Source organism: Phascolarctos cinereus, unplaced genomic scaffold (assembly GCF_003287225.1).
Source record: "Phascolarctos cinereus isolate Bilbo 61053 unplaced genomic scaffold, phaCin_HiC Scaffold_2;HRSCAF=192, whole genome shotgun sequence".
In the NCBI taxonomy this organism is placed as follows: domain Eukaryota; kingdom Metazoa; phylum Chordata; class Mammalia; order Diprotodontia; family Phascolarctidae; genus Phascolarctos; species Phascolarctos cinereus.
Window position 1 is genome coordinate 408800726 of NW_027555625.1, and position 13255 is coordinate 408813980.

Consider the following 13255-nt stretch of genomic DNA (forward strand, 5'->3'; position numbering starts at 1 on the left):
ACCATCCCTTCCATTATTTCTTATGGCAAAATAATATTCATATATCACAATTTGTTTAAATATTACCCCCATTGATGGGCACTCTTAGTTTCCAGTTTTTGGTCACCACAAAAGGGCTACTATAAATGTTTTTGTAATATAATCTTTGACTTTCTTTAATTTCTTTGGGCTATAGGCCTAGAAGTAGTATCACTGGGTCTAAGGAGTTAGGAGCTTTTGGTGCAAAGCTCCGTATTGCTTTCCAGAATGGCTCACTAAGTGCTCCACTTCTGAAAATAAGGGAGAACAGTGGATTTTCTTCTTTCTTCTTTTGGGCCAAGCTTGATCATCAAATTCCCTTTGTTTCTCTGGTGCTGCTTGTTTTACTCTGTATCAGTTCATATGTCTTCCCATACTTATCTATATTTTCATATTTCATATTCATCATTTTTTACAGCAGCCTCCAACTTGAAATTCAATTTAACAAAGGTCCTTTGCTACCTATTGTGGATACATATAAGTATAAGGAAACAGTTCATGCTCTCAGTTTCCCTGGAGGGGATAATGCTGGATGCAGCCTATACATACACTCATGATACAAAGGCAGTGGGACAAAGGAGAGATCCAAAGTGCTTTAGGAAAATTCCAGGCCAAGGCTCCCTTCCTGCTTGGGGGGTCAGGGAAGACTTCATAGGAGAGTTAGCAATTGAGCTAAACTCTGAAGGAGAAAAAGGATTTCACTGGAGATGAGGAGGGAGTGTTTCAGGCTTCAGAAATGCTTGAAAATCCAGAGAACTGGCAGGATCAGAGAACTAATTAATATTCAGGTTTGGCTGGAACTAGAGTGTCTGAAGAGAGGGGAATAGAAAGTAAGGAAGGGAAAGGTAGATTGGATCCAGATTGTGAAGGACCTTGAAAGTCAGGCTGAGGGAATAAAGTCACTGAGAGCTGTTGAGCTGGGGAAGAACTTGGTCAGCTTTGTTTCTTAGGAAGATTGTTTTGTCTGTGTGAAGCTGTATAGGATGAGTTTGCAAGAGGAGAGAGTAGAGTCAGGGAGAACTTGTTAAAGAGATTCTTGCTACATCCCAGAAGTGATAAGGGCTTTTATTAGGACAATGGCAGTGAGTAGAGAGAAGGATAAATGCCAGACATATTGTGGAAGTAGAATTGACGGGACTTGACAACTCTTTGTCCATTTATGTCTTTCTCCATATCTGGAATATAACGTCTTCTCATCTCTGCCTATGGAAATCTCTTTTTTCCTTCAAGGCTCAGTTTATGTATCAGCTTCTCTATGAAGCCTCTCCTGATCCTGTCCTGGTTAAAAGTATTCTCTTCCTGCCCAATTTTTCCTGGAACACTTGTCTTTTGTAGGGAGGGACCATCTCATTTTTATATTTGTAAATGCAGCATCTAACACCTTGCCTGGCACATAGTAGGCATTTCCTTGTTGATTGATTGTCTGGATCTTTCCTTTGTCTTATTCTTTCCTACCTTGTATATACTTTATTTGTGTTCATGTTATATCTCCTACCCCAAGAGAATGTAAATTTCTTGGAAACCGGGACTATGTAATTTTTTTCCTTCTTATCCCCAGTGCCTAGGACAGTTACTTTGATGGATTTGTGAGCTCACTTTTGTGGGTATGCCTTTCTGAGAGTGCAGATCACTTCCTGTGCACACTTTTTTATCTGTTAGACCATATCCTATAAATCCTGCTGAGGACGGTTACCCAGAATTTTAGGGCCTTCCTCTAGGTCTCTTGACATCATTTAGGTACCAATAGAAGTTGTGTTCATTGATCATCCCTTGTTTTTTTCTTCTTCTTTTTGGTGAGGAAATCGGGGGTTAAGTGACTTGCTCAGGGACACAGAGCTAGTAAGTGTCAAGTGTCTGAGGCCATGTTTGAACTCGGGTCCTCCTGACTTCAAGGCCGTAACTCTATCCACTGTGCCACCTAGCTACTCTCGATCATCCCTTGTTCTTGATATTTACTAGCGAACTTTCCTTTCTGGTCCAGAATCACTCTAATGATGTCTTTTATGCGGATTCTACACAATTCTTCATTAGTAATATGTCCTAGGTATAATAGGTCCATACAGACCATATACCTCTCCAGTGTCCTTTGGGTGACCTGCAACTTTAGTTCTTTAGAGACTATGGTGTTCCATGACTCATAGACATACAATTCACTAAAATGGAACTTGTTTCAGGGAGAAGCTTGGAGTTATTAAAAGCACAATACAATTTGCCAAATTCTATCCTGCCCACCCCCTTCTCTACTTTTTATTAAATTCTGGTCCCAATTGATTGTTCATGTGCAATGTCTATCGGATATATATATATATATGTGTGTGTGTGTGTGTGTGTGTGTGTGTGTGTATGTATATATCACACACACACACGCAAACATACACACCAGTGGACCAGCTCTATGATTGGTTCGTCAAACTGTAGATCGTAGTCTAGACCAGAACTTGCAAATTCTACATGGGGCAAATCCTGTCCATGGCCTGTTTTTGTAGGACTAGGGCTAAGAATGATTTATTTTATTAAAATGTAAAAAAACCCAGGGACTTCAGTACAAAGATGGGCAAAAAGGAAGAACTGAAAAAAAATAAGAGGCTGAAGAATATAGTTCAGGAGTAAAAAAATAAGAGTCTAAAGGCGTGTAGACTGGACAAACAGGTTGGGGTCTTTGTTCCATAGTTTGCCAACCTCTGATCTAGACAAGAAACAAAAAGCAGAGTGAATCCTGTGTTCTTCATACCTTTCTGTTAATTATGTGACTGTAATGATGTGTGGAATACCATTTTTGAAAGCCTGGCTAGAACCTTCTTGTATGTTCATCAAGGATGCCATTGATAAGCACGTAGAATATTCTCATTAAAATTTTGTATGAATGGAAATGTAGGCATATGGGCTGCTAGTTAATATTTTCTTAGTTTCTTTTTTCAGTAGTAATAACATCTGTGATTTTTTCCGAATGTTTGGTATCCTATCCACTTTCAGATATCTTGAATCAATTCCTTAACAACTTCAAAATTGTGTTTCCTGATGTTTATACTTCATGTGTCTGTGCTTGGTCTGGTCCAACTGGTTTTCTCGTCTTTGTTTTCTTTAGTGTCATGTCTACTTACGTTGGGCACTGTGATGTTAGAGTCCAAATGTGGCTGCTCATCTATCATTGATGGTGAAAAGTTTGTTATATACATCTTTATGTCTATTTTCTATTTTTTGCTTGTTGTCTTCTTAGCTTTATTTTTAAATGTGCTTGGGTTGATATACTTTAGTTGAATCTCTCAAGTTGTTGTTCAGCTGTTTTTCTGTCCATTACTTCTTGGTGTTTTGTGAGGCGATATGGCTAATAATCTTCTGCCTTCCTATGCAATATTTTACAAATGAGTGATTCTAAACTAGAGTTGCCCATGTTTGTCATATGTCTCCACTTGGCAAAGACATCAGAGGTTTGCTGAATGAAGCAATTTTGGTCTCCATGATGGCAAGTGATTTTCATTGGTTAAATTTTCTTGGGAAAGGGTGATAGTTTATATCAGTATCAACAGCTATACCACTTTGAACATACCCATTTTTAAACAATTAATTTATTTATTTTTAGTTTTCAACATTCACTTCCATAAGATTTTAAGTTTTTAATTTTCTCCCTCTCCCTCTTACCCCTCCCCAAGATGGTGTGCAATCTGATATAGGCTCTACTTATACATATTTATACATACTCTTACAGTACTCTTAAGCACATTTTCCCATTAGTCATGATGTAAAGAACAATTAGAGCTAATGGGAGGAACCATGAGAATGAAGCAATCAAAACAACAAATGAAAAGGAGAGCAAATAGTCTGCTTCCATCTGCATTCAGACTCCATAGCTCTGTCTCTGGATGTGGACAGCATTTGCTATCATGAGTCTTTTGGAGTTGTCTTAGATCCTTGCATTGCTGAGAAGAGCCAAGCCTATCAAAGTCAGTCATCTCACAGCGTGGCCATTATTGTGTACAATGTTCCGCTGGTTCTGCTCATTTCACTCAGCATCAGCTCATGTAAGTCCAGGTTTTTCTGAAGTATTTTGGAAGCTAAGCAGTGTTGGGACTAAGGAATACGTTGGAGGCAGGATAGGTAGAGTACTGGACTTGGAAAAATGAAAATCTGGGTTCACATACTCACTAGTTGTGTGACCCTGGGCAGGTCACCTAACCTGTCTGGCTCTGAATTGCCCTGATCTGCAAAATGAGAGGATTGAGTTCAGTGGCCTCTGAGATCCATTTTAGCTCTGAACCTGTGATCCATATCCATTGTTTTCTGCTTCAACAACTTGTTTAAATAGGTCAAGTTGGAACTGCCATGATTTCTCGCCACATCTTTTCATTTTTATTCCCCCTTTTAATTTGTTATGGCTTTTGATATTTCAAAAATGACTCCTGTATTAGGTAACTAGGTGTCACAATGGACAGAACATTGAATTTTGCCTCTGGAAGACCTGTGTTCTATCCTCCCTCAGAAATTTGCTAGATGTATGACACTGGGCAAGTCATTTAACCTTTTTTTGGACTCGCTCTCCTCAACTATAAAATGGGGATAATAATAGCACCTAACTCACAGGATTGTTGTGAGGGTCAAATAAGATAACATGTAAAACACTTTGCAAACTTTAAAGTGCTATATAAATGCTAAATTATTATTAGTAATAACCAATCACTTTGTTAGCACATAAGCAGTTTCAGTTTTTGGTAATATTACTCGTTGGTTGCTGTGTTCAGGACCACCCAACTCTCTTCTTGAAGAACATATGAGGATTGTGTGTAGGCTACAATCTTTGGCCTCTTTCATTTTTTACTTCTGTTGGTGAGTTGTTTCAGTTGCGTCCAACTCTCTGTAACCCTATTTGGGGTTTTCTTGGAAAAGATACTGGAGTGGTTCGCATTTCCTTCTCCAGCTGATTTTACAGATGAGGAAACTGAGGCAAACAGGGTTAAGTGACTTGCCCAGGGTCACACACTTAGAAGTATCTGAGACTGCATTTAACTCAAGAAGATGAATTTTCTTGATTCCAGGCCTGGCACTCTATCCATTGCACTACCTAGTTGCCACCCATTTTAAAAAAAATTACCGAACCATATTTTCATTTTCCAGACTTCCCCCTCTTGCTTTTTTTGGTTTCTTTCCTCTTGCCCATCTTTGCACCGAAGTCATTGAGTATTAAAGGTTTTTTCTCCTAATCCATTCCCTTGATTTGAATGAATGATGATGTTTCTCTTGTTTAATGCACTTTAAAACAAAATCCATCAACATCCTTATTTACTTTTCCAAGAATGACCTGTAAATCAGCTTTCTACTTACCTGCAACTTCATTTTGTGTTCTAGCTTCATTAACAATGAGAATATTGAGACTCACATGATTCATTTCCTCCAGTGTTATGCCTACTTGTTGGCGATTAGGCAGGAGTCTTACATTTCGGGTACCAGCAGCTAAGTCAGTATTTCTTTATGGTCTACTAAAGAATAATTCTTCATATGCACAGCCTCATTTTCTGCTACTCTAACTATAGAAGCAGAAGGGAGCCACATATGACTAGTGACCATTTTGTATCTTTCTTTGTTTCATGGGTTGCCATGGCCAACCACCAGTCTACTGGGGATGGTACTCTATTTTTGTTCTTCTTTTTTTTTTGGTATATAAAGTTAGCTTTTGATGATACCTTTATACTTAGTCAACTGGTCTTCAGAAAGCAGACGTAGTCTGTTAGAGCCATACGTGAAATCTTTTCAATGTTGTAGAATCTGTTTCTATAGGCTCCAAAGCCCTAGTTTTCAATGAAGCATCAGAGATGGACATTGTGGCAGGCCTAATATATAGTAGATGCTTAATAAGTGTGTTCTGAATTGAGTTGAGTTGAGAGATAGGGGAAGAGTAAAGATGACTGAAATTTGAAGGTAGGGTGGTAGGGAGGATGGTGGCTCTGTCCTGAGTGGTATTCTCATCTGGCTAGTTGTGAATAGTTAGGGACCTAGAGCATGAGAGGACTTTCTGGAAGATGAAATAAAGCTTGAGCTGCTGCTTATCATCTTACAGCTTTCTCTTGAAGCACAGCTTTGCGATCAGGTCATCTTTTACTTGTGAATAGATGTTTCTGATATGTCCCTCTCCAAGTTTCAGCCAACTCTGACTAGGTTAGTTGCATTATCTAGTGATGAGTGCATAGTTCTTTTTGATCCAATGTATCTTTCCTCTTTTCACTATTTCCTCATTGCCCTCACCTCTAAACCTCCACTTCTGGGCAGAAGATAGTTCAAATGTATGAGATGAGGGGTGGAGGAAAGCAGACTTCCTCTTTTTCCTCTGTTATTCACTTCTCCGAATTAATTTAGTGAATAAGTGTTATAGTGGAAAGAATTGGATCTGGAACCAAAAGACATTGGCACAGTTCAATACCACAGGCATTTTTAAAAGCACCTACTATGTGCCACGTAGGGGCTAGAAGATGGGCTTGGGAGTCAGAAGAACTGGTTCAAGTTCTATCTGTGACACATACTTCCTATGTTACCCTGGACAAGCCACTTAACCCCTCAATGCCAATGCTGTAAGACTCTTAATTGTAGAATGGTTGCTAATTTGCTTTAATTGAAGGTGTTTCCTCACTGGGAATTTCCTATACCAGTGAAATCACAGGTCTAGTCCAAAAAAAGATGGAGAGGCAGGTATTGGGGGATACAAGGGCAAAAGTAAAATAATCTCTGCCTTCATGGAGATTTCTGGTCACTGCTGTTTATTACCTGTGTGAATGTGGGCAAGTTACTTCCCCGTTGGCCTCAGTTTCTTCATCAGTAAAACGAATGGGTTGGGCTAGACAAACTCTAAGAACAGTTCTAGCTCTAAATCTTATGTCCTGATTCCGCTACAGAGAATTTCTAACTGACATTTATTTGTCACTTTAAAGTTTATAAAGCGCTTTGTGCATATTATCTTTAACCTTGTATCTTCCTTACCATCTTTTTTTCTTCCAGATCTTGCCATTACCTCAGGAAGTCTCAGGACTTACAAATGTGTAAACACTTGTATCAAGTGTACACATGTATCATGGAAAGAGACAGCTGTAAATAAACTCTGAGGTGGAAACAGACACAATAAAAAGTCAGGTCTATCAACCTCTTGAACCTTTGAGAACATTTCCAGGATCCTTTGGACAATATCCATTCATCCATTTATCTGTCCATTTATTCAGATAATATTTATTATGTGCCTGCTATGTGCTAACTGCTCTCAGAGAATTAGCATATTGCACCTGGCTGAGTGCTAGATATGGAGTTAGGAGGCTTGTGTTCAAAGTCCTACCCTGGCAGTTACTAGCTGTGTGTCTCTGGGCCAGTCGTTTTTCTTATCCATATCCCTTTTTACATCTAGAAGAGAGCAGGTGATAATATTCATATTATCTGCCTTAAAAGGTGTTTATGAGAAAAACAATTTATAAACCTCAGGTTCTTATAGAAATGTAAGTTATTTCTCTCATCTTCCTCTTCATCCTCCTCTCTTCTACCTCCTTTGTTCTTTTCCCCTCTTTTCCTTCCCTGGGACAGTCTCAATGACTGACCATTTCTGCTATCCCAGGATCAGCCTTGCTTAATATGGATAGGCTCATTACTAGTAGACTGGACACAAAATACTCCTTGTCCATGGTGACCCTTGAAACAAATAAAAATAAGAAGTCAGTCTGTAGTTCTGTGTGACCTACTTCTCACTTGTTAGTGAATTGTCACTAAGTAGAAGAAAATGAACTGGAAATTTCTAAGAATAATGTAGTTTTTAGACCGCCTAGAAATATTACCTTAGCTGTTATTCTAAATATCAGAGCTTTGTCCAATGACCACTGAGTTAGCATACTAATGAGGCTCATTGAACCTAAATAATATCAACATTCTTAGGATTATAGATTTAGAGTTGGAAGGGATGTTAGAGGCCATGTATTCCAATCCCTTCTTTATGCAGGTGAATGAACAGACTCAGATATGGCAAGGAGCTTGACTAATATCACTCAAACAATAAGTGACAGAAGTAGATTTTGATTTTAGCTCCTTTGTCTCTAAATCCAGTACTCTGGATATACTGTGCCTTTCTTCCTTTTTCCGTATAAATGGAACCAGAAGTATAATGAACATTATGATTAGATTGCATTAGATTGTATGCTCCTTGAAGGCAGGGGCTGTCTTTTGCCTCTTTTTGTATCCCTAGTGCTTAGCACAGTGCCTGTCACGGAAAGGCATTTAATATTTTTTGATTGATTAAAGAACTAGTAGCAAAATGGAAAGACAGCTCCCAGGTTTTCCTTCGGTTATTAAAAGAATGAGTTCCATTGTTCACCCAAAGGCAACAAGAAATAATGATTTCTTCAGACATTTGATTGACTTCTCTTGACATACTCCTATTGAGCATTAGCAAAGTAACAATAAACCCCACTGTGAATATGATATAATACAGCTTATGTACCATATAGCATACATGTAATATTGCTTGCATAGAAATGTTTATTGCAGAAAATCAATTAGAGCAATATTGTGAAATGTTTGAAAACTTTCAAACCAAGTCAACATATAGATTGACTATGGATTTTTAACGTGTGTGCGTGTTATAGATCCCTTCAGCCATCTGTTGATACTATGAACTCAGAATAATGTTTTTAAATAATTGAAGGAAATGCTAAATTTCATTTAAAAGCTAGTTAAAATAAAGATGCATCTTTTTCCCCATCCAACCTAATGACTCCCTGAAATCTGTTCAGAAGGCCCTGAACAGTCCATGATCCTCAATTAAGAGCACCTGGCCTAGACACTCATTGATTTTAGTGTGAGTGATATTATGCAAAATGAGATTGACTATACTGTATACTAGTAGATTGGAAATTTGCAGTTATTAACATTGTAGTCATTTCTAAATCATGTGTGTCTAAGTCAAATCTTTTGCTAATTTTAGCAAAGGTTAGAACCCATGCAAAATTAGAAGAAGCTATAAAATGTAGTGCAAAGAGTGATGGATTTTGACTTAGAGGTCCTGAGTTCAAATCTAAGTTTTGCTATTGGACTAGATTGACTCATTCCGCCATGCCTCTTTTGGGCTCCTTAGAATTCTTTCTTCACCATGCCATAGTAATCCTTCCTATCCTAAAAGATGCCTCTGCTGTCCTTTCCTCTGATTAGTGAGTGCTTCCCAGAACCTCCATTTTAAGGAAAGTGCCCAGATTAGCCATGTTCATCTCTTCATTCCTCTCCTCACTCTGCTCCCGACTCTCTAGGTTCTTTTTTTACAGTGTCCCAATGTCGGTACTATCTCCCTGCCACTCCTCAGACTCCAGAATATACACTCCTTGAGGGAAGGGACTTTTTTTTTTTTTGGCTTGTATGTGTATTCCTAGCACTCAGCACGGTTTCTGGCAGAAGTACTAAATAAATACTTGTTGACTTGAAATGACATTTAAGATCTTTTTTCAGTTTTAAATCTATGATTCTGTGAACCTTTGATACCTCCTACCACTAATGTTATGATCCCAAGATTGCATGCAATTACAGAAGTTATAATTCAATTTAACATATTTTCACTCAAAAAAATGGGAAATCAAATGTAAATGCATTGACTCTGATTATCAGTCTGTCTTTGGGAATTCTAACTAGCACAAAACAGTCACCACAATCAGGAGAGCAAAAGAACCCCCAAACTGTCTGATCCATAAACAAAACTGATCACTTTGACAAGTGAAGACACATTGAAGCTGAGAGTAACCACTGGTTTAGAGTAAAAGATAATTTGTGAAAGATTACAGAGGCAGATGGCTGAAGATTATGACCAGTGTTGCCTAAAAAAAGAAGGAAGAAAAAATAGTGGAGGGGAAAATGAGCCTGCAAAAATCTTGGCATGAGATATAGCTAAATCACATCCTCTCAAGAGCATTTAAAGATATAAATGGATGGAGGCCAACAGACGGATGTGAAATGGAACAGATTCGCGTGAATTTAATTTCTGCATTGGTTTAATGTCATTATCAATAATGGTGGCACCACCATATTTGGATATTACTATCCTAAATCTCAATGTGCTCTGTGAGTTAGTTGAAATGCTACTTTAGGTGGATGAATTGGAGAAGAGCAGCTGGATCAGACTAAAACACACAAGAAATATGATGGAGGCAAAACAATTTAAAAAGCAATGAGCAATTTATTTTCAGGATATCTCAGCAAAATAATCGAAAAAAGATTGAACAAGAAGACATCAGCAGCTATTGACATATGTAGGTTTTTCTCATGGTATAAAATCTTTATGAGTATAGTCCACTATTTAGGACTTAATGAAAATATAATAAGGGAATAGATATTTTCCTACATTTTTATAGGAGACATATCTTCAGTCATAGTCAACTGAATGATGTAGAAGATATAAGATCCTGCCATGTGTATCATTTTGATTACAAAACAAAACCAAAAAAAAAAACTGGCACCATAAAGCAGAATAAAGTCTTAAAAAGGCTCTCTTCCAAAAATGTCACCTATAAACATATAAAGATTGTAAGATATTTCTTGCTAGGACTGAAGTTTTATTCAGTGGTTCTGATTATCAATAGATTGATGCCACTGCTACTGTCACTGTCATGGAGGATGTCTTGAATAGAGTGCAAGTGGAAGAGGGTTTCTTTGTATCGATTAAGTTCTTCTAGATGATCTTGTCTGCACATATTATTGTGTTGACTTCAGGAAATCCCAGGATACTGTAGAGCCACTTCAGTGAGATCTTTGTTGTTCAGTTATATCTGACATTATCCCATTTGGCAAAGATTCTGGAGTGATTCTCCATTTCCTTCTCCAGCTCATTTAACAGATGAAGAAACTGAGGCAAATAGGGTTAAGTGACTTGCCCAGAGTCACACAGCTGTAAGCGTCTGAGGCTGGCTTTGAACAGGAAGATGAGTCTCTATCCAATGTGCCACCTAGCTGCCCCCTTCAGTGAGATCTACTTGCGCTCAAAAGAGAGTGATTTAATGATTCACACAGGAAAAACCAAGTTGGTGAAGAATGTCTGTTGTTCAGATTATGATATGTAGTTGAATGGGTAGGATACTGTTAGTTCATCAGTGTGTATATGTACATGTACATATCTACTGGACAGAAAATATGGGTGGATGATATACTGGGTCCAAAAATGAATAAGAAGAGGAGCTTGGCCTAGATTGATTGCATTTGGAGAATTATTTAGGACTTAGAATGTTCTTGAGCATCTCTTAATGCAAAAATTGTATTTTTTAAAATTAAAATTTAATTTTTACTTGTTCTAAATTTAACTAACATGAACATTTTCATGTACGCGGTAGAATAGAAAAGGAGTATTATATGTGAAATCATAAACCTACTATATACAGCTTGCATTAAAAAAGTTTCAACACATTAGTAGCAAAATTGTCCTGCTTGTCTTTTTCTCCTTGTGAACCTTCTGTTCTCTTCTTTGCATTAAAAAATGCTGCAACGACCTTCTTTTCTTTCTTTTCTCGGAATCTCTCTCTATAGTCCACCTCTTCCTTACAAATTCTCCAACCTCAATCAAAAAGACACCTGTAACACATTAACATAGTCAAGCAAAACAAATCAACCCATTGATCATGTCTGAAAATGTCTATTGCAATCTGCATTTCTAGAACCCTACCTCCCTGTCAGATCATGCATAATGTGCTTCATTACTGGAACATTGTGTTTGTGGTTGGTTGTTGCGTTTATCAGAATTCTTGTCTTTCAAAGTTCTTTCCTTTTGGAACTCTTGAACATAGATGTGGCTTTTGGCTATGCTAAAGCACTGTGAATCCTAGAACATTATTATTTACCATGCATCAAAATTCAAAAGAGAATAGAGAAAGTCATGAAGAGTGTAAATGGAATGCACAGCTGGGTGTCAACCATGATTTGAATGGAAAAATGACCTGAAATGTAAAAAGAGGTGGGCCAATCACCTTGTAGAAATGAGGGATAGTAAACGGGCTGGCAAATATGACAATTGTACCCATGAAATAAAAAAAAAAAGCCTAGAGGTGGACCTTCAGTGAGGTGAGGGGATCCATTGAAGAATCTATCAAAAAAACCCTACAAAAGATGAAAAGGTATGGATGGATTATATTCTGTACCAATAGAAGGAAAACCCACCCTATTCAGCTTACAGCTAAACTGAAGTATTGAATTAAGTATTATTAATATCATCAGCATTATTATTATTGTATCAAGGATCTCTGATTTTGTTTGTATGCTGTTATTGATACGTTGAAACTCATATATAAATTAGTAGACAACTTTTAGAAAGGAGGCTCAAGTAGGTGAGTTTCTTGTCCACAGTCACCCAGTAAGTGTCAGAGCCAAGATATGAACCCTTGGCATTATTATTATTATAATTCATATTTTTTTGCTTTAAAATAAAAAAAAAGAATTAAAAAAGCTCATTTTCTCTCCTGCTTTTTCCTTGCAAAACAGAGCCCTTGCAAGAAATATGCAGTCAAACAAAACAAATTTCCACGTTAGCCAAGTGAAAATGTATGTCTCATTCTGTATCCCGAGTTTATCACCTCCTATCAGGAAGTAGGTAGCGGTCTTCACCATTGGTCTTCTGGAATTGTGGTTGGTCATCTAATTTATCAGAGGTCTTAAGTCTTTCAAAGTTCCCGGTCTTTATAATGTTGTTGCATAAATTTTTCTTAGTTCTGCTCACTTGTCTGCATCAATTCATACAAGTCTTATGAGAGTTTTCTGATACCATCTCTTTCATAATTTCTTATGGCACAATGATGTTCTGTTACATTCATGTGACATAATTTGTTTAGCCATTCTCCTAATGATAGGTACATACTTTGTTTTTAGTTTCTTTGCCACTGTAGGGGAAAGTGAAGGGAATAAGCATTTACATAGCAGCTACTATGCAGCCAGCACTGTGCTAAGTAATCCATAAATATGTCTTTTGATTCTCACTACAGCCTTTTGAGGTAGGTACTGTTGTCCCCATTTTACAGTTGAGGAAACTGAGGCAAATAGAGGTTAAGTGACTTTTCTAAGGTCACACAGCTAGTTAGAGGCTGGATTTAAACTCAGGTTTTCCCTACTGCAGGCTCAGCAGCCCATTCACTGGACCATTCAGCTGCCACTACAAAAAGAACTGCTATGAACATTGTACCTATGTGCATTTTCCTTGTTTCTTTAGTCTCTGTGGTGTGTAGGTCTAGTGGTGGTATTTCTATGTGCAAGAATATGC